The sequence below is a fragment of the Macrotis lagotis genome, chromosome 4, assembly GCF_037893015.1.
Source record: "Macrotis lagotis isolate mMagLag1 chromosome 4, bilby.v1.9.chrom.fasta, whole genome shotgun sequence".
In the NCBI taxonomy this organism is placed as follows: Eukaryota; Metazoa; Chordata; class Mammalia; order Peramelemorphia; family Peramelidae; genus Macrotis; species Macrotis lagotis.
In genome coordinates this window covers 47,131,225-47,154,107 of record NC_133661.1, presented here as the reverse complement: position 1 = coordinate 47,154,107, position 22,883 = coordinate 47,131,225, and positions in this window count along the sequence as shown.

The window sequence follows — 22,883 nt, the reverse complement described above, 5'->3', positions numbered from 1 at the left end:
GGGTTCCCTTCACAGCTACAAGGAAGTTGGGAAGAGGGATAGTTTGGGGAAGAGGGTGGAGGGGAAGATAATGAGGTCTGTTCTGATGCATTGAGTTTGAGATGCCTTCAGGGCATCTAGTGTGAAGTGTCCAAGAGGCAGCTAATGATGTAAGACTAGAGCACTAGAGACCGGGGCTGAATAAATATATCTGGAAATCATCTGCATGGAAATGGTAATTGAACCCATGGGAGTTTGTGAGGTAGCCAAGAAACAGTGTATAAAAGAGAGAAGAGGGTCCAGGCGAAGTCATGGGATCCATACCTAAGAGAGGAGCATCACAAAAGCTCAGGGTGAGTGGAAATAGTATCCAGAAGACAGAGATCGGCTGTGTCAAATGCCTCTGAAGAGATTGACTTCTTTCTAAATGTCAAAAGATATTCGATTTCATCCATGTGAGTAGGTATCAAAGGAGGTGGTTGAGTGACATCATTGGGGGGGGTCACTAAATGGGAATTGGGGACCATGTATTGAGCATACTATCAAGGACATTTCTGATGAGGTCTTCCAGGTTAGAAAAGATCACCTTTGAGGTTACTTCCAGTTCTAAGGTTCTCTGATTTCATAAGTAGGAGCCCTTTACAATGGCTGAGAGGATATTGAAAAAAATCCTGTACATGGTTGAGACCTTATTGAAAAACCTCATTCCTTATATTTTTCTGCCCTTCAGATGACAGGATGATCTATTTATACAGGGAAAAGCAGGAAATGCTGATCTGAAGGAACAGCAGAGCCTATTGCTGAACTTTATAGATCATGGGAAAGTAAGAATAATAATATTGGCTAAAAATTATGTAGAGCTCACTAAGTATCAGACCCTGTGCCAAGAGTCTTAAAGATATTTATCTCATTGATCCTCAAAACAACCTGAAGGTTGAGTGTTATTTAGGATCCTCATTTTACAGATGAGGAAACTGAAGTAAGCAAAGGCTACATGATTTGCCCAGGGTTACATGGTTAGGAATTATTTGAGGGAAGATGTGAACTCGGGTTTTTTTTTTAATTTCCACTCAATCACTGCACCCCTAACTGCCCCAAAGTATTTAAGATTCTGATGAGCATAGTTATTTATACCTGCAGTATTAATTTCATAGGGTTGTTGGAAGCCAAAATGAGCTAATGTATATGGAAAGCATTATGAAAACTTAAAATATTATCAATTACAGCATGATGCCTCTGAAGCACACTACAAAACTGCAAAGTTAACTTAAGGGGTCTTCCATTCTTGGAGTGTCAGTCCCATCACCCAGGGACTTCAGGCATCATTCCCTTCTCCTTCCCCTGGAAAACCAAGTGCCATTGATCTTATTCTTCAGGAATCAAAAATTGTGAATCTTTGTGTTCTAGTCCACCCTTCCCTGTGTTTGAAGACCTCCACTTAAGGGGAACCCACCACTCTGGAGGCAATTCATTCCATTTGGGGTTAGAAACCTTTCCCTACATGGAAAAGAAATCTGCCTTTTTGTAACTTCTACCCATCGTCCCAGTTCTGCTGTAAAGAATACTCTAAACTTGGAGCAGTCCTTCAAATGCTTGAATGCCACTATCATACCAGGCCAAGTTTTCTCTGGGTCAAACATCCCCCAATTCGTTCAGCTCATTCTCATAGGAAATGAACTCAAGGCCCATCCCCATCCTGGCTGCCCTTCTCTGGACCCTCTCCAGCTTGTTAAAGCTTCTCAGAATGTAGCAACCAAAACTGAATGAAGCTCCTCAGCTATAGGCAGATGATAGAGGCAATGAGTATAGAGAAATGATGACTTCCCAGGTACCATGCATCTCTTAATTCAACCCTAATCTACATTAGCTTCTTGCCTATTACATCCCAGGGTTGATTCATATTGAGCCTGCAGTCATCTAAAACCCCCAGATCTTTTTCAAATAAACTGCCATGCCTCTGAAAAATCCCAATGGAATGATGGATAACAGTTTCAAGTGTTCCCCTTTCTAGAGCTATTTGTATTGTAATCCTATAAGGAGGGATAGGAAAGAGACAGATATAATAATTTAGAGGAAAGAATTCTGAACTGTAAGTCAGGAGAGCAGGGTTCTAGTCTCAACTTTGCCGCACACTTGCAGGGTGACTCTAGACAGGTTATTTCTGATTTCTGGACTTCAATTTTATCCAGTGTAAAACTAGATTTGAATGGTGATCTCTGAAGACTCCCAACTTTACTATTCTATGATCTAAGGGTTGAGTGAACAGGGAAGACAGTATGTGAGATCAGAGGAGAGAAGGGATGATCACCAGTGGAAAGAGACCTGAATATGGTTCAAATTCTGGAACTGCTAATAATTAGTCATGTGATCTTGGGGATGTCAGATAACCTCTGATAGAGACAATCACTAAAATCTCTTCTGGATCTATGATCTTATTTATTTTTTTTGCAGGTAATGGGGTTAAGTGGCTTGCCCAAGTCCACACAGCTAGGTAATTATTAAATGTCTGAGGTCAGATTTGAACTCAGGTACACCTGACTCCAGGCCTGGTGCTCTATCCACTTCACCACCTAGCTGCCCCATGGATCTGTGATCTTATAATAAACCTTTCTGGGGGAAAGGGTCTAAAAGGTTGGGAGGGGAAAAATGGAAATTTTCACTAAGAAAAGTATTTTTGTTCAATCCTGTCTGATTCTCTGTGAACCCATTTGAGGCTTTCTTGGAAGAGATACTATATTAGTTTGCCATTTCCTTCTTCAGCTGATTCTACAAATGAGGAAACTAAGGTAAACAGAGTTAGAGGACTTCCCCAGGATCTGTGGTTAGATTTGAACTCAGGTCCTCCTGATTCCAGGGCTGATGCTCTAATCACTGCATCTGTCCCCAAGAAGAGTGAAGAATTCACAATTAAAGCAATTTTCAAGAAGTAGGTAAGATTATGAAAAGATTTGTGACCACCATGGTGGAATAAATCTCATCAAAGCCCCCTCTGAGACTGAGTGACCTGTGACCCCTGGATGGAGTCACCAGATACGGTAAATGACAGAGTGGTAGCATAATATCCTGGTTACCCCAAAGAAGATAGGACCCAAAAATACAAATTTAAGTAGGTCTGTACCAGGGCACCTTTTGGGGGATCCTTATACAATTAGTCTTGGGAATGGAATGGTAAATGAATATATAACTCATTAGATACACTATACATAGTCTACATAATAAATAAATGTATAATTCAGGATACAGTACACATGTACCTTTAATATCAGACAGGTGGGGTGCTAAACAAAACTGCTAACAGTCCATGGAGCCTCACAGACTTAGAGCTTAGCTTGCAGACAGTAGAAGGGGCAGAGTAACCTTAATCACCATCTACTCCAACCCCATCATCTTAAAGATGAGGGAACTAAGCCCAGAGAGAAGGAGGGTTTTGATTAACATTACAAGGCTACCTGAGCAGAGGAAGAATTTGTTCTCAGACTTTCTCACTCCACAGGAGGTCATAGGGCATTACTGTGCCATAGTGTAATGCGGGCTTGGGGAATACAGAGAATTTCCATGGTACCTACTCCCCAGGATTTTTGTAAGGCTAAAATGAGATCACAGATGTAAAGCACTTTTTGTAGACATTAAGGTGTCAGTTATTATTAGTTCCACTCTACCAGTCTACTGACCTGGTGACCTGACTGCCGAGAGTGAAGGAACTGGGCATCATGAGCCTTGGAAACAGGGTTTTCCTGAAGCCTGGGGAGGAAGAGCTGGCTGAAAATATGTGGACCCAGTGACAGGGATGATTTAGAATCGGGAGATCCTTAGACAAAGTGAGATGCTAAGCAGGAGGCTCGAGGCCAAGACCTTGAAGGGAACATTCTCTGAAATATTGCTAATGCTAAAGGAAGGGAATGAGAGACAGGATGTGATCCGCAGTCTCAATGTTGAGACAGGGTGAACAGTTTCACTGACATTTGAGTTGGAAATATGTCCAAGGTAGGAAGATGAAAATTAGATGCAAATCCACACGTGACCACTTAGTAATTCTATACAGATACAGAAATTTCCCCGGGGAGAAGAATGAGGCTCACTTAGACTCAAAATCAGACCAGGGTTCAACTGGACTTTTGATTAAAGTCAGAAACTCTGTTTTCTTATAGGAACTTTTTCCCTCATTTTCCAATCAATGAATGAAAAATGTCAATTAAGTGCTTTACTGTATAAACTAAGAACTATGCTAGGTGCTTGGGGGTTTACTTCTAAAAAGAGAGTGAACAGATTGGATTTAGACTTGAAAAGTCCGAGATGGTAACTGAAGTCACAAAGCAATTGAATATGCCTTTTCCAGAAGCAGTGGTAGATTTGATTGAATGATTGCTTCCCAAAGTGGGTAGAGGCTGTTGCACGTGTGACAGGGGAGGTGGCAAGGAGATGATTGGAGTGGGTGGGTGGATGTGAAGTTTGAGTTGGTCTGAGGCAAGCTTGATTTAATGAACCAGATGAATCTGTACTCATTCACCTATCAATCGGGACAGCTCAGTTCTAGGGCAAGAGTTCCAAAACTGAGTAGATGGACTATTCCAGAGCTATGGCACATAATATCCCCATTTTGTTGGTAGTGCAATCAAGCAAGGAAAGCTTAAAGGTCTGCTTTGCCCCCATCAGGGCTATATATTGGCTAAAAATTATTAATTTACTAGGATATTACTATTGTCAGTATCTATATCTGCTCAACAGTCTCTTCTCCACTCTTGTAGTCCACCTTCCTTGCTCGTAGACCACCCTTCTTGCTCAAGCAGGAATAACAATTAAAATAGAAAGCTTCTCTGTGATCCCTGCCCCTACCCCTCAGCATTCGATGGGAATCATTCTCATCACCTGTCCTAAACATACTTTTTGCTATTTGCACTGATACATAAATTGCTAGTTCCTCAACTCCCTGGCCTCCTTCCCACCCTGCACCTCTTCCATCTATGGATAAGGTGGGCCCCATCCTAGGCTCAATTGACCTTTCATACCAACAATCTTTTCATTCATAATTTTGTTCCTCCCCTGCTTTCCTTTCTTCCCATCAGTGGCAGTCAAATGTTTGTCTCCCCTTTAAGTTCTGTCAGGGAACCAGTCTGATTCAAAGGATTAAAAGGAACTTTTAAAGGATATTCCCCCTATCCTTCCCTTCATACCTTCTACAATCTACAGAATGCCTCCCAGCATAGCATTACCCTTCCTTTATTCTTGTAACAATATTAAAATACAAACATTTTTTCTGAGACTGAAATGGAAACAAATCAAGGTTCCATGGCCTCCACCGAAGTGTTTTTAAATAATTTTTAAAGGTTATTTATTGGGGAAACTAGGCAGCTGAAACCTAAGGCTGTTAGAGATAGTAGTTTCTCCTCCTTTTGAAATGCTAACATTACTCAGTGAAATATTCTATTCTCTCATATCTGGCCCTTGTTAGGGTTCCAAAAAGATTGGGTTGAGTTCCCCTTCTGCTTTGGAGCTAGAAGAAACAGATGAGATGTTTGGCCCTTTTTTATTTTATTTTATTTTATGGTCTGGCTCCTATGCTTGCAAGTCAGTTTTTTCTTTTTCTTTCTTTTTTTTTTTTTGTTTGCCAATAAAAATCCAACAACACTATTAAACTCTCTTTTGGAAAATGGAATCGATCTGCCAATTGAGGGCTTCCTGGAAGAATAGTTACATAAATCCAAGGGACTGGCACCAAACATAGCACTGCCCTCCACAGTGTCTTCTCCACTTCCCCCAAATCATCATTAATCCTGTCCGGACAGTATTTCTCCGTCTGCAGAGCATACACACTCAGCCAAGTGTCTTCCAGATCTGTCTGCTGATCCATCATCTATCATTATGCCACCTGAGCAAGTCATCTAAAATTCTTCAGCCTCAGTTTTCTCATCTGTAAAATGAAGGGGTTGGGTTGGATGCTTTCTCAGGTTCCTTACAGGTCTAATTCTATTTCTTAACTACAATCAATCTTCCCTCATTTTGACAGATGGTGGAGGGAAATCTCACAGTATTTCACTAAGTTCTAACATTGCTTTCTCTTCTTATGCCCCATCATGGCCCATAGAGGTATTCCTGGGTTCCTAGAAGTTATACCAACTTTCCTAAACTCTGATAGGTCCCACCAAACTGGAAAGTGTTCCAGTGTCCTTAAATTATCACCCATAAATGTATTATATATTATAATAATATATATTGTAACTCTCTTCTACTCTCCTAGTCTCAGACCCCAGTAGAATAATAGCTCCTTGAAGGTAGGAAGAATTTGGTTCTTATCATTATATTCCCAGAGCCTATCCCTTGACCTGGTCCCTAGAAAGTGCTAAACAAATGTTTGTTTCATTAAATTGAATGGTATGAAATGATTAAATATCTAGAATAAAATATAGAGGGTACCCTAGAAGTTAGCAAAGTGGTCAGTGAGGGTCTAAGGGATCAGGGAGGGCTTCCAAAAGGGGTTTGAGCTGGGCCTGAAGAGAGGAGAAGATTGGATGGATACAAAGAAATGGGCAGGATGGCATAGAAGATCCCACTTTGGGATACTTCCAAGAGTTGGATTCTATTCTTGAGAGCATTGTTTGTGAAGGTTTTTCATGCCCAACCTTTGCCAAAAAAAACCTTTCAACCGAAAGATTACTCAGTAATAATGCAGGTATCAATCAATCAATAAGCATTTCTTAAAAACCAAACACTGTGTGCATTGGGCAGCTTTGTGTAATTATCTGAGAAGGAAGCTGATAATGTAGAATCAATCAGCAAATTTTCTTTATGCACTTAATCTTTACCAGGTCCTGTCTTGGGCAGCTTGTACACATGTACATTTACACAGATTATATACAAAATAAATCCAAAGTAATTTCAAGGTAGGGGGAGCACTAGCAGGATTCGGTAAAAAAGCATCATCCTCATCAGGATGAATTTAAGCTGAAATTTGCAAAATTCTAAGTGATGATAGTGAGGAGAAAGGGCATTTCAGACATAGGAAAAGAGTGGGTGCAAAGGTCCAGAGCTAGGAGATGAACAGCATTGTGTAAGGAGCGGCAAATAGGCCAGTTTATCTGTGGTGTGTACCACATAAGCACTCCCCCTCTCTGATTATCATTACTAATGCTAACTACATGAATGTTTCCATTAGACTTATGCTTCTCAATTCATGCAATCAAACTTTATTAATAAAAAGAACAAACAATATTCTCTAAAAAGAGATTCCACAGCCACTGCCCTGATGTTTTAAGCATTCATTAGACTTGTACTTTCTCAGTCATTCAAACTTTATTAATCAAAAAGAGCAAACAGTACTTTCTAAAAGGAGATTCCCCCATCACCCTGATGTTTTAAATATTCATTAGACTGATATTTCTTAATTTAGTCAATCAAACTTTTTTAATCAAAAAAGAACAAACAGTAGTCTGTTAAAAGCAGCCCCCATCACCCTGGCATTTTAAAGATTCCCCATAGACTTCTTTCTTACCAGACTAGAGTAGGTCTCCTTTCTGCCCAGCCAGCCATGGATCTCCCTCTGTCTGCGGTGGTCTTCTGGCAGATCTACAAACCTCAGGCAACCAATGAGCACTGCCCTAGAGCTACAGAGACTTACTCCAGTCTCAAATGTGGGGGAAAAAATGGGAAATTCAAGAGCTTAGCTCTTCTTAGACATAGACTGATGAGTGGCACTTCAGGTGGTTTTTATACTTTTAGCTGAAGTTGTTTACCATATAATTTGATTGGTAGTTTATGTGAAAATTTACTGATAAGTTGTTTATAAGATTTTCTCCATAGTGGATTGTCTTATCAGAAGGTCTTCATATGCTTCTCAGCTGTTTATAAGGAGTCACAAATGGTGTTTACAACATTATCCCACACAGGTGCTTATTTTATTGCTGAAAAACAACCTATACAAAAACAACTTATTCAAGGCAGTTCAATCAAAATAGAGTTTTAAAACAAAATGGAATGAGTTACACTAAGTGGACAAACTCTCTTATTAGGGTAATAATACCTATTTTCACTATATTATCAGTTATACCAAATTGATAAATGATCTTATTTTAAGACAATAGAATTTACTCTCACTGCAGCCTGTAAAACGCTGTGTGAGAAGAATACAATGGGGTGTAAAAGGCTATAAATGTCAGAAAAAAAAGGAATTTCCTGTTAGAAGTCATTGGGAGTGATTGTTTTTTGGTAATTGTGCTATCAAGTTGAAGCAAGAGTCTCAGGTGGGCCTATCCCAACATGGTAGGAAGTAACCTTGGTGTCCAATAAATCTGTAATCTCATTGAGGTGGGCATTCCCACTTTAATGCCCAATGATACTACTTACAATCTCTTCATGCCTGCCCATCCTGATCAATTCTCTTCCATACACTATCATAAGTTCATCATAGTGGGCATCTATTAAACATGGTGGGGGTCTTCCTCAAATTCCTATGACATTGTAAGGATCTTAGGGACCATATGAGTTGTACATCTATTATTGCTCACTTTCTATCAGGTCAGCCAATCTTCTTATGCAAGAGGGGCTATTCTTTTCAAGGAATGTGAGGGAGCTAAAGATCATGGAATGAATTTTTCAATCTAGAAAGGCTCATGACTCAAAGAAGACCTAAAAAGCTGGAGTTAAATAGAGCTGCATCTTGAGAAATCAAGTATTACTGTGATATTTGACTTTTATTCACATTCCTAATTATCTTGATCTCATGTAGTCTTTCTGAATATGTATATAAGGGAAGCGTAACCTCCAGCTCAGTAGGGCACGATGTCCTACCACAAAACCAGAGCTGAATCCAATGTAGCCTAGAGCACTTGTCTTTTCTCTTTCTCTCCACTTTAGATCTAAACACATAGAAAAATCCCTTTGGGTCATTGTAACACAAAGCTCTCAAATATTCCCCAGGGATTCCTGAAATACATGTTTCCTATAGGGCCAAGCTCATCCCTTTCTAGAGCAAGAAGACTAATTTAAAAATAAAACAAACTTAGAGAAATCTTGGGGTTAACTACTCTGGATTTCTAGATCAAGACAGAACACTTACCCAATGGATCTACAGTCTATAAGGATGTCAGACTAGTTGTAGAAACTCAGCATCATGAGGACAGCAGGTTAGGTCCATCTGACAGAGAAAAATAGATGCTTCGGAGCCACGTGTGACTGAAGGGTTGGATGATCTAGAACAACTGGATACAGAAGCACAGCAGGCAGTAGTATTCAAGCACTCGAACAAGCAAAAATTACCTCCAAATATGACTTTTTTAGAAAACACAACAGATAATAAATAAAAGACAATAGTGATGATTTCCCCCTAATAGTTAATAATAGCTAACATTTATGACGCACATTAAGGTTTGCAAAGATAATAGTTTATTTGATTTCCATAACCCTGAGAAGTAGGTGTTATTATTATCTCCAGTTTACATTTGAGAAAACTGAGGCAGATAGAGATTAAGTGACTTTCCCAGGGTCCCACAGGTAGTAAGTATATGAGGCTGGATTTGAATTCTGGTCTTCCTATCTCCTAGTCTAGTTACTCTATCTCTTGCACCACATGGCAAAATAAGAACCCCAGGTGGAGAATCTCTCCAGTGGAGTGTCTCTTTTGTAAATGAAAAGACCTAAACAGTATCCTAGATGAAGATCATAAAGTAAAGTTCCTCTCTCTTGGCTCACTTCCCCAATATGTACTTTGAGGTCCCCACTTACAACCCTTCAAGGTCTGGATTTTTAGTACATCACTTGCAAGCTCCCATTACCATCAGTCAGTCATCAAAATTTCAATTGCCTTTTAGAAAATTATTAACCAGGGTAAGATAGCAAGAACAGTTGGTATAAGATATACTCCCCCCAAACCAAGGGCATGCACACTCTCTTTTTGTATATTTTGGATCCTGAGGAATAATAAGCTTGAATTTAAAGAAGCATCACATTGAAACATGGGTGTAAAAAATCTATGTGGTCAAAGTATTTAACGTTAACTCATAATTATAGGAAGACCTTTCTTCAGTCTATACCTGACATGCCTCTCTGATACATCTATCTCTCTCTATTCAGTAGTGTCTCTATTTACCTTCATTGAGTCTCCTTCATTATTTCTTACTAGTCAGTCTCCAATGCCATGGTCAATGGGGTATGGAGGAGGGAAGAAAACATATATATGCCATGACAAGCATGTGAATTGGATTTGAAGGCAAGGAGGGATGGGCTGTGCTAAGTCACCAGCCTCACTTTCTCCTTCAAAGGCATCTGGGTCCAGGACCAGATATAAATTAGGACAACCAGAGATGGCCCTGGATGCAAGGCAATCAGGGTGAAGTGATTTGGCCAAGGTCACACAGCTAGTAAGAGTCAAATGTCTGAGGCTGGATTCAAACTCCTGTCCTTCTGATTCTAAGGCCAATACTCTCTCCAGTGCTCCCCATGTGTATATGTATATGTATATGTACATGTATGTGTATATGTATATGTATATGTAGGTGCATGTGCATTGCATGTACATTGTATGTGTATATGTACAGTAAACTTATGTTTAGCAAACTATTGTTTAAAGATATACAGATATAGATATATAGATATAAATGCATAGATCTACATCTATCTATATACATACATATATAGTAAACTTTTTAGTAAACTATTGTTTAAAGATATATAGATATAGATGCATATATCTATATCTATCTATATACAGATATACAGATATAGATATACACATCATGCCCAAACTAAACCATGCCAAACCACACACACACACACACACACACACACACACACACACACACACACACACTGGAGTCCAATTGAAATCCTTTCATTTCTTCCACTATTTAAAGCCCCCAGGAGTTAGGCTTTTTGACTAGCCAATCATACCATTCTCTTCCTGACCCAATTAGAGTTCATACTTGATAAAGAAATCACAGGATAGGCAGGATATATTTGTTTATTTTTAAAAACTTATTCATATCCATGCTTTAATTGAGGTTGGACAGTTACTGTTATTTCCTTATATGCGTTTCCTTGTACAGAAAGCTCTTAAAAGCCCACTGATGCTCTGGGATGGACAAGAGATCTTCAAAAAGAAAGAGGCACCTAGTTAGCTGAGAGAAAGAACTGTCCGTGCTCAGAGAGAGTTAACAAGTAGGGGAAAGATGGAAACCCCAAGGCCAAAGACAAAGAATTCTGGTGCTAATTCTAAGAAGGGACTCAGAAGCCCAGAAACTAATGAGGGGAGTAAGTTCTAAGGTTTGAACTGATCTCATCTGTCTATCAGATACTGAATGACACACCAAAAGCCTTAACCTTTCTGGGTCTCAATTCCTCATCTGGGAAATGAAGGAATTGGATTAAGTTATCTCTCAATTTGTGATCCTATGATATTATCAGCTACTCATCTGCTTTTTCTCTCTGGGTCTGTGTCCCTCTGTCTGTCTCTGTCTCCTCACTTAGCCTCTTTCAAATTTTCAATCTTTTTTTCCTATTTTTCTATTGATTCCCTAATAAACCATGTCATACTGACATGTTTTTGTTCCCTTAAGCCTACTAAAAAGAAGCAGTTTTATAACTTCCTATGATGTCTAACATCCCTCTCTCTCCTTGAAGTTGTCTTTGAGCTTATCCTCAATCTTTCTAACTGCAGTCCTTAGCTAACCAGTGAAAAGAGCAGACTTAGTAAGAGAGTAGTCCAGTTTATTTCTCAGGTCACAGAGGTACTCTCATGCCATTACTATTTTATTTCTCCATAAGAGGCTGGCCCCTATTCAAGCTAGCTCTGTTTCATTAATATTTCCTAGTGATGAAGTTAGTAAGAATTTAAAATTCAATCCGATTAAGAAGGCTATAATGAACAAAAGTGATGCATTGATTCATTAGCACTAAATTACACTATATTATCTTGGAAATTAAGGCCAAACTTCAATTCACTTGCCAGGTTTTCAGAAATCTTTCCCCTCTGACCTTCCCACAGAAGCATCAGTTAGGTTCTGCAATTATTTTATGGGGGAGGACATGAGAAGAGTTTGGGTGCAGAGTAGAAAAAGGAAACAGAGCCAGACCAGTATCATAAGACCGTATATCTGGAACTGAGAGGGAACTCGGATGTCATCTGACCATTTTGCCCATTCTACCCATTTGGGGTGGAAACTGAAGTCTTGTCTTCAAAAAAGAGATGAAATGACTTCTCCAAGGTCACATGTATTAAATATCATAGGCAAAATTTGAACTAGATCCTCTGATCCCTAAGTCAGAACTCTTTTTTTAGGTAGAATTAGAGCTGAAAGAAATAACCATAAATATTTATTAAATGCATACTATTCAGTAGGCAGTATGCTATGATACAATGATTAAAAAAAAAGTAATATTTACTGCCCCACAAGGAGGTTACATTCTACTGGAACATGTTTTCAATGGAGAAATGAGGAAGAAGTTAGTTCTGTGTACTGCGTTCACTGAGAGCACGAGAGCTTGTACTATTGTATCCACTTGAGAAATAAGGAAACACAGGTGTATGTTGCCAATCCATGCCCATCTACTACTTACATTTCAATTCCATTCAATTCATTAATAAACTTCTAGGACTCCAGTACTGTGCTAAGGGAAGAAGAAAAGCAACAGAATCATTCCTGTCCTCAGGGAGCTTACTTTCCACTGAGAGAAAAGAACTGTACAAAAGCAAGGGAAATTGAAGTTAGTGTTGAGGGGATTATGTGATGACATATGGGGAAGGATGTGAGAAGATGAGAGGGTTAGCTGTGAAGTAGTCCTGCTCTTCTAAAAAAGAATGGGAACCTATGAGAAAAGAATCATCAGGCAATTCATACTCTTTAATTCAGTGATCCCCTGTTTCAGCAGAGACTCCCAGAGTACTAAAAATAGGACTGCTCTAAAAAAAGTAGGACTAAAAATAGGAGAAAAGTTCCTAAAAGAAGGGACAGCTAGGTGGCACAGTGGATAGAGTGCCAGATCTGGAGTCAGGAAGACCTGAGTTCAAATATGACCTCAGACACTTCCTAACTGTGTGACCCTGGGTAAGTCACTTCATCCTGTTTGCCTCAGTTTCCTCATATATAAAATGAACTGAAGAATGAAATGGCAAATCATTTCAGTATCTTTGCCAAGAAAACCCCAAATGGAGTCCAGAAAAATTGGTCACAAGTGAAAAGGAGCTAGAGAAGGAAATAACAAACCATTCTAGTTTCTTTGCCAAGAAATCCCCAAATAAGATTATGAAGAACTGGACATGACTGAAATGACTGAGCAACAAGTCAAAACCAAAATAATCCCAGCATTGCTTTCTTGGTAGCAAAAAAAAAAAGTGGAACAAAGCAAGAATGTTCATCAATTAGGGAAAGACTGAATAAAATGTAATATGTACAATTATGGTGCCCTAGGATATAATCTGAAGAATTTAGAAAAACATAAGAAGACTTGTATGAAATGGTGCAAAATGAAGAAAGCAGAAGTGAGAATACACACACACACACACACACGTGTGTGTGTGTGTGTGTGTATGTATATATATATATATATATATATATATATATATATATATTAGGATAACAATATATAAATGAAAATATCCCTAAAAGACCCCTGAACACAAGTGAATTGGGACAATCTGAGTCACAGAGAACAGAGGATATTTTATATGTATGTCTACATATGTGTGTGTATATATATATCCCTCTTTTCATAGGTCAGAGATCATATGTTGATCTTAGTGGATTTTTAAATCATTACATTGACTTTGACATGGGATTGAAAATTGGAAAATGATTAATATAGAAGGCATTTGTACTACATGATGAGTAGAATGGAATAGTATTGTACTGTAAGAAATGATGTATGCAATGAACATAGAAAAGTCTAGAAAATTCTACATTAACTGATGCACAATAAAGTAAACAAATCTAAAAAAATATACAATGACACAGAACAATGTACATGGAAAGGACAACCACACACCAAAAATTCAAAAGTATTACAAAATTATAAAGATCAAGCAAGATTCAAGAAATAAGAAGATATCAATAGTCTACAGAGGCAGGAGGGAAAATGGGTGCTACATATTGCAGATATTTTGAGACTCTTTTGATGAATCAATCAGTTATATATATATATATATATATATATATATATATATATATATATATATATATATATATATATTATATATATTAGTTTTTTGCAAGGCAAATAGGATTAAAGTGGCTTGCCCAAGGCCACACAGCTAGGTAATTATTAAGTGTCTGAGACCAGATTTGAACCCAGGTACTCCTGACTCCAGGGCCAGTGCTTTATCCACTGCACCACCTAGCCACCCCTATTTTTTTCTTTTTAAAAATACTATTTGTGACAATTCTAAAAGATTTGTGATGGAAAAAACCATTCATATTCAGAGGAGTTTAAATGTAGACAAAAGCAATTTTTAAAAGTTGTCTTACATATTATGTTTTTTCCCTCTCTCTCCATTTTGATTTCATTCTTCTTTTACAACATGAATAATATGGACCTATGTTTAGCATGGTTATACATGTATAACCTATGTACATTACTTCTGTCATGAGAGAGGGAGGAAAGAAAAGGAAGGAGAAAAATGGGAAACTCAAAACCTTGCAAAAAAATGATTGCTGAAAACTACTGTTGCATGTAGTTGGAAAAATAATTAAAATATATTCAAAAAATAACATAAAATATCATTTTGTTATATGCATTGACTTGAGGGGTAGAGGAGGGATAAATAAGGTAACTCTAATGATGTAAGAAACAGAAGGTATAAGTAAAGATTTTTTTAATGTAAAAGGAATTTCTTAGTAAAATTCTAAATGGATCTATGAGTTCATCAATGTGGATATTCCTTTCATTTAGGAATCACACCTGTTATACCCTTATCTATAAGACTCTTATCTATAGTGTCCCATTAGATCACCACTAATAATCTCCCTCATTTTCTCCTCACTCTAAAAGGATATCAGTAGAATACATGGGCCATCCATTAGCTCTCTCTCCATGTGACCAGTCTATCATTTTTTTAACCACACATTTCTCTGTTGACATCCTTTTCTGATTCTTATTTATTATGTGTTGAAGACTACAATATCTCTCTCCATTGCACTCTGAGTCATATTCATTTTTCATTCCTGGGAAACAGTCATATTCTATCACTGGTAGCCATATAAGAACACAATAGAATATTGGTATCAAAGATTTTTCAAATAATATCATTGTTTTCAATGTGTTCATTACTTATGCTGAATTTTTTTCTTACTCTTCTTTTTAGAAATTCTTTATTATAAAGAATGGTTCTCTGGAAGGGGATAGAGGAAGGATACAGGTGTGGGGGAGTATAGAAATATAAAAAAGATAATAATAAAAAACTCTTTTTAAAAAGATGTACCTTCTTCTCTGGGATAATTTAGTTGGTTTTTTTTTTTAATGGAACTATTCTATTTCCCAAGGGCAAGCTAACTTACTCTTCTCACCTTTAGTTCTGGAGCCAATTAATTATCTCTATGCAATCTCTGTTCAAGATATATGACTAAATGGATTGTTTCTATTGTCTAATTGTGTTCCACAATGGGAGGGAGGAGAGAGGCATTTTTCATCCACTTGTTTTTCTTATGTGGATGATTAGGCCAAACTCTTTTGTGTTGCTGTGAATCTCTTCAAGGAGAAATTGCTTATGCTTCCTGCAAGGAGTTATCTATAGACAGGAACAACTGGAAGACTTTTCCATCTATAGGAAATAGTTTTGCAACTTGAACTCTGCACTGCACCTGTTTCAAGCATATGTCTCCATTTGTATGCTTTTCCTAATATCACCGGTAAAAGATCGTTAAATGAGGTTATCTCTATTGTTATGACTTTTGAGGAATCCAATAATTTTAGTGTATTAATGGGATAACCTTGTTAGAAGAGTCTTTAAAATACTATTTTGCTCCATCAAATCAAATCCAAATTTTTATAATCAAGCAATAAGCACAGTGGGGTTTTATATTCTCTACATTTTTCAGTCAATTGTGTGATGGTAATGATGTGGTCTACCATGGAATATAGTTTCTGTAAGCTTCCCTGTTCTCTACTGATACTCTTATCAAAATGCCCTCAATCTATGTGTAGATTATTCTCATAAAAATTTTATACAAAAGTGACAGCAGTATATAGCAAGTGGTTGATGTTCTCTTTGTTGCCTTTTTTCAGGATTAATAAGGCCCAAAGTTTTTTGCCTTGCCTTTTGTTATCTTTTTCTCCTTCAGACACCTTCTGAATTGCTCCCTCACCATCCTCAAAATTGTCTCGCCTCCAGCATGGATCTTATCCATGTATACTTGATCTAGATTTTTCCCCAGTCTTTGTTCTCTTTACTATAATTTCTGCCTCTCCTATAAACACACACAGGCCTGTGATGATACAGTCCAAGTCTGAGAGTTACATTGTCCTTGAGAATTGGGAGAAAATTTTATAAAAATCTTTGCAGTTCGTTTTAGTCAGGAAAGTCCTGATTCAAATTCTACTTCGAACACTTACTGTGTGAACCTGGGCAAGGCACTTAAACTTTCTGAGCCTTGGCTCTTTCATCTGTAAAATGAGGAATAATAATTCCATAGATCTCAAAGGATTGTGATGGGGATCAAGGATTTAAGGACTGAACCTGCAATTTCATCCTCTCTTTGATGCAGGTATTCCCTTACCAAGCTAAGACAAACTCCTCTCTTTAACCTAGGGAACTTGTCTTAGAGCAGAGTTCCTGCCTACCCAAGATTGACTTAGAACATCACATGTTAGCATTATCTATGTTCTATTGGTTTTTTTTTGTTAAATATTTCCTAATTTCATTTTAATCTGGTCCTAGCAGCACTGGGGAGTGTTGCAGGCTACAATACCAAGATGGACAGAGTCTTTTACAACCATCTAAGAGATTAAATAACTTATCCAGAGTCTAAATTTGAACCCAGGTCTTCCTTTCAGGCTCATTCTCTACCCCCTTTCTAAAAAGATCCTGAAGCCCTGTCCTAATCAAACTGATTCCTCTACATCCTCCTTCCTTAAAAGCTCAAAATGCATTCCCATCCCCTTTTCCCTCATGCATCTTCAGCAGCTTCCTGGAGAAAGGAGGTCTGGGGTTCCCATTTCACAGATAAGGAATTGAGGTTAAGGTCATGTCCATCAGTGACAGTCCTAACCCAGAAGTCCACCCAAGGAAGATGGAGGACAAAGGATCTTTAGAAACTAAGAAACTCTTAAGCAAGCATAGGAGGCCAATCAGCCTAGTGTAAGTCCCACCCTGATCTACATAAGCTACCCCAACATTGGTGCCAACTGGATAATTGCACTTCAGGTAAGCACACATATGATTATTGGACCAAAGTCTTCTAATTCTTTTTCTTACATGAAACAGTGTATGTCTCCCCCAAGCATAGTGCTTTTCATTTAGTTCTAATCATTTGTTTCATATATCAAATTCTAGTTTTTTCCTGGGCTGGAGTCCCATATCATCAACTAGCTATTAGACATTTTAAACTAGATATCCTATAGACATGTACAGCACAGAACTCATTAACTACCTCTCAAATACACTTCTTTTCTAAATTTCTTTATACTTATCAAGGGCACCCCTATCTAATTACCTAGGTTAACAAACTGAGAGACCTCCATGATTCTTTAGTCTCTCTACCCCCCCATAAATCTAATTGGTTTATAAATTTCATCAAGTCTATCTTGATAACAGCTCTCACATCTATCCCCTTCTCTCTATCATTCTATCATCACCTTAGTTCTGGCCCACTAAGCTCCTCACCTGTCTTATTACTACAGCCTCCTAATTCATTTTTGTGATCTCCCCCTCCCTTGCCCTTAATCATTGGATCATCCCAGCTATGGAAGTAAGATTCCTAAAACACAGTTTAATCTCGTTACCCTCCTAGTCAATAGACACATAGTTTCCTATGGCCTCTAGGATCAAATACAAATTCATCTAGCATTTAAGGCCTTCAAAACTTATCTTTTCAGCTTTATTTTATATATATTACTCCCCTTCATTTTCATTTTACTGTACTCAAACCAGGTTTTTGCGGTTTCTCTCATATCATGCTCCATTTCCCATCTCTGTGCCTTTGCATTGGCCATCCCTCCTTCACCTCCACCTCTTAGAATCCCTAATTTCCTTCAAAATTAAATTAAAGCACAATCTTCTGCATGAAAATGTTCTGATTTCTCCAAATACTAGTGCCTCCCTCTCCCCCAATTATCTTGGTATATGCTCGCTCTCTCTCTCTCTCTTCATATATATATATATATATATATATATATATATATATATATATATGCATATATATATATATACATACATATATATATATATATATATATATGCATATATATATATATATTACACACACACACCTTGATGACAGATGTAACCTTTATCTCTCAAGGATAAGGACTTTTTGTCTTTGTATGCATGTAAACCATTGTTTTGTGTACACAATTTTTTGTGACCTCCATTTGGAATATTCTTGGCAAAGATATTGGAGTGGTTTTGCCATTTCCTTCTCCAGCTAAAAAAGAGGAAACTGAGGCAAACAGGGTTAAGTGACTTGCCCAGAGTCACACAGCTAGTAAGTCTTTGAAGTTGGAAAGATGAGTCACCCTGACTTCGACCCTTCATTCTGTGCACTATGATGCCACCTCGTTGTTCTTGGTTTTCATAATAAGTATTTAGGGATTGCTTTTTGAGTGCTTCAGTCCACCCCTGTAGCTTGGGGACATAATTTTGCATCTCAACATTCTCTAGTTGAAAATTAACTGTGTAACCAAACAATTCACTTCCTTTCCTTTGGACCTCAGTTTCCACAACTTGCTTCTTGGTTCTCCAGAGTTTTATGTCATCAGTCAATCGGTCAAGCATCTCATCTATATCTTCATTCCTAAAAGTGGCCACACACAGATCTCTGATTCTGTACATCTATTTTTTAAATGCTTCTTTCTTCAGTCTGAATTTCAAGGCTTTCTAGAATTGAGAATTCATTTTGCTTCCTCAGCTTTAGCTCCCATTGTTCCCCTCTGCTCATCCTTCATTCCAGTCCATCATCTCCCAGAGGACAATTGCCTCTTTCCAAGAACCATCATCATGAAAGGGATATTTAGAGCTGGAATGGACTTTGCAGACTGAATAATCCAAAACTCTTCTTTTATGGAAGAGAACACAATACAACAAGAGAGTTTGGCCAAGGAGTAAGCGGTCAAAACAAGATTTGAACCTTAATCCTCCAGTTCTATTTCCAGGGTTTTTTATGACATCATCAAAAAACGATGAATTTGGATCTAGAAGGATCCTATCTAGGCCAATACCCTCATTTTACAGATGAGGAAACTGAAGACCAGAGAGGACCAATGGATTTCCCAAGGTCACACAGGTAGGATCATAGGATGGGTTTCAGAACCTCGGTCTATTCTACTATGGTGCTTCTACTTAATCACCTGAACGATAGAAGCAATAGCACTGAGTAAGGGCAGCAGCTCCCCTCTCTCTATTGCACTTTTTTTTAAGATTTTGCAAGGCAATGGGGTTAAGTGGCTTGCCCAAGGCCACACAGCTAGGTAATTATTAAGTATCTGAGGTTGGATTTGAACTCAGGTACTGCTGACTCCAGGGCTGGTGCTCTATTCACTTTGCCACCTAGCTTCCCACTCTCTATTACACTTTAAGAAGGTCACAGAGAGCTTTCTTCATCACAATCCTGTAATATTCATGATAGAATCATTAATACCAATTTACATAGATGAGAAAAATGAGATGAAGTGACAGACCCATAGTCACCCAGGTAGAAAGCATCAGAGATGGAATTGAAACTCCAAGGTCCATATCTCAATTACTGAAGCTCTTTGCACTTACCATATGACCATCTCAAACAACCACTTACCCCAGACCCTAGCCTCCAGCATGGCTTACTTATCTAAGAAACATATAAGGGGAAGGAAAAGGTAAGTGCTATAAACCAATATGGTGGTGTGCTGAAAATAATTCTGAAAAACATGTTAGAATCCTGGACTTACTAGTGATTGACACTTGAGTAAAGCTCTCTTAGCCTTAATTTCCTTTTCTGTGAGACAGTAAGATAGTAAGAAAGGAGGAGAGGACATAAAATGATATTTGGGTAATATCTAAAGTTATCTTCCAGGTCTGAGATCTAGACAAGATTCTAGACTCTGGATTTGGATTAAATGTGGGTTCTACCACTTACTATCAATGTGACTTTGAACAGATCACTAAAATTCTCTAGAGTTCAGTTTCTTCATCTATAAAATGAAGAAGTTAAATTAAATGACCAGGTGTAAATCTATAATCCTGTCATCCTATTATTTTATCTCCCTGGGTCTCAGTTTCCTCATCTGTAAAAGGAGGGGTTGCACTAGATGAACCCTTAAGTACCCTTCTAAAACTGTGATTCTATGAGCCAATTCTGGGATTCTAGGATCCTAAGAAGGAAGATGTCAAAGATGGGGAGACAGGAGCATTCAAAGCCTCTCTTCCAGAGAGTGGACTCCATCTGGTGGGCAGAGTCCAGCATTACAGTGGCTCATCCAGTCTGTGCCCATGACTCAAAGTCCCCCCCCCCCCAACTCCATGAAGTTTCCTTTCCACCATCCCTCCCCCCACCCAGGTCAAAGAGGCAGTTGCCTTAGGCTAAAAATACAGGTATGAGCATCAAAGGATCCTCTCTCATATGATGTTTGTATATAAATGTATTTACATACATATTTTTTTATGGTAGGAGAGTGTGTTCTCTGAGGCCTGTGGGTATTTTGGTGGCAAAGTGGATTTGTTGCAGTGAGAGTTCAAAGTCTCCAGTGAACAACCATGACAGAAGGCATGGTTTTCAGACCCTGCCTCAGGCATAGAAAGGCAGAACCCCAACTCTGCCTCTTTGCGCATCTCTCCAGACAAGGCTCACTCTGAAGGATGGCTCCTCTGCCTGGAGACCTGGATTCCGAGGACCACTCTGCCTCTCCATGCTGAGGTTCTCAGGGTCCTCCCTGTGGAGTAGCAAAGCTAGAAAGCGAAGACCAATGGGGAAAAGGAGGTAATTAGATTGACAAAGGGGCAGCTGGATACAGTGGGTAGAATACTGAATCTAGAATCAAAAAGATCTGAATTCAAATGCAGCTTCAGACAAGTTGCTTAACTTCCTTTTTCCTCAGTTTCTCACCTATAAAAAAAACCAGCACACTGGTGAAGGAAATGGCAAAGCACTCCAAGAAAACCCCATGAACAACGTTTTTCTTTTTGGGAGGCAACTAATTGGCCCAATAAATAGATCACCAGACCTCAAATCAAGAAGACGCATCTTCCTGAGTTCAGATCTGACTTCACACACTTAACTAGCTGTATGAGCCTCCCCAGGCAAGTCAATAAACTCTTTTTGCCTCAGTTTCTTCATCCATAAAATGAGCTGGAGAAGGAAATGGAAAACACTCTTGTATCTTTGCCAAGAAAATCCCAAATGGGGTCACAAAGAATTGGATACAACTAAGATAAGTGAATGACAAAAATACTGACCAACTGCCTGAACTAAATTTTTTTAATTCACAGTCCAAAAATGAAGTTAAAAATTTTATGCTACCATGTACCCAATTCATCTGAGCCCTATCCCCCAAGTTAGTCATACAACTACTTAATTAATACCACATGGGGCAGCTATGTGGTAAGGCGGATAGAGTACTGGCACTGGAGTCATAAGGACCTGAGCTCAAATGTGATCTTAGACACTTACTACTTACTTAGCTCTATGACCTTGGGCAAGTCACTTAACCCTATTGCCTTGCAAAAATCAAAACAAAACCAAAAAAAAAAAAAAAACTAGTACCACACCTACCTCTCAATGTATGGTGGCAGTGGAAGAGGTAAAGATAGTAGTGAACACATTGGGGATGGCAGTGGTGGCCATCAAAACCCTATGACCTCTTACACAGACATTTCTGAGAATAAGGATCTAAAAGGTATGGTCAAGGATGGGAATGTTATCATTAGCCTTGAGAAACAGTCATCACCCAAATCCTTTAGGTTTTCTGTCCTCAAAACTTCTGGTAGCTTTCAGCACAGCCCAATACACATAACTTTCCCAGGGGTACGCAGAATATTGGAAGATATTAAATACAAATAAAGCAGGAACCATCAAGGTTACCCAAGTCACACTACTTAGCTCAGAGAGGACTCTTGTTCTCCTTCCTCTTAAAAGTCAATAAATAGTGAGGCGGCTAGGTGGCGCAGTGGATAGAGCACCGGCCCTGGAGTCAGGACAACCTGAGTTCAGTTCGAACCTCAGACACTTAATGATGACCTAGCTATGTGACCTTGGGCAAGCCACTTAACCCCATTGCCTTGCAAAAAAAAAAAAAAAAAAAAAAAAATATATATATATATATATATATATATATATATAAAATAAAAGTCAATAAATAGGGGTGGCTAGGGGGCACAGTGAATAGAACACCAGCCTTGCAGTCAGGAGTACCTGGGTTCAAATCCAGTCTCAGACACTTAATAATGACCTAGCTGTGTGGCCTTGGGCAAGCCACTTAACCCCATTTGCCTTGCAAAAAAAAAAGCAAGAGAGAAAAGTCAATAAATGGTCACTAAGCAGCCAGGTGGAAAATGATGAGTTGGGTTTCTAGAGGAGCTATGCAGTGGCAGGATGAGGACCACTTTAGGGGCACTCTTGCAGAGGTCTAAGATCCCTTTGCATCCTAGAAGTGGGAGAAGCTTCTGGATTATTGTCAGTGGCTGCTGCCTTCCTGCTCCCAATTGCCCTGCCTCCCTGATTAAGCTAACAGATAATGGTGATGTTCTACTATCTCTTTAAAAAAACAAAATGAAATACATAAAGGTCAGCATAGGAAAG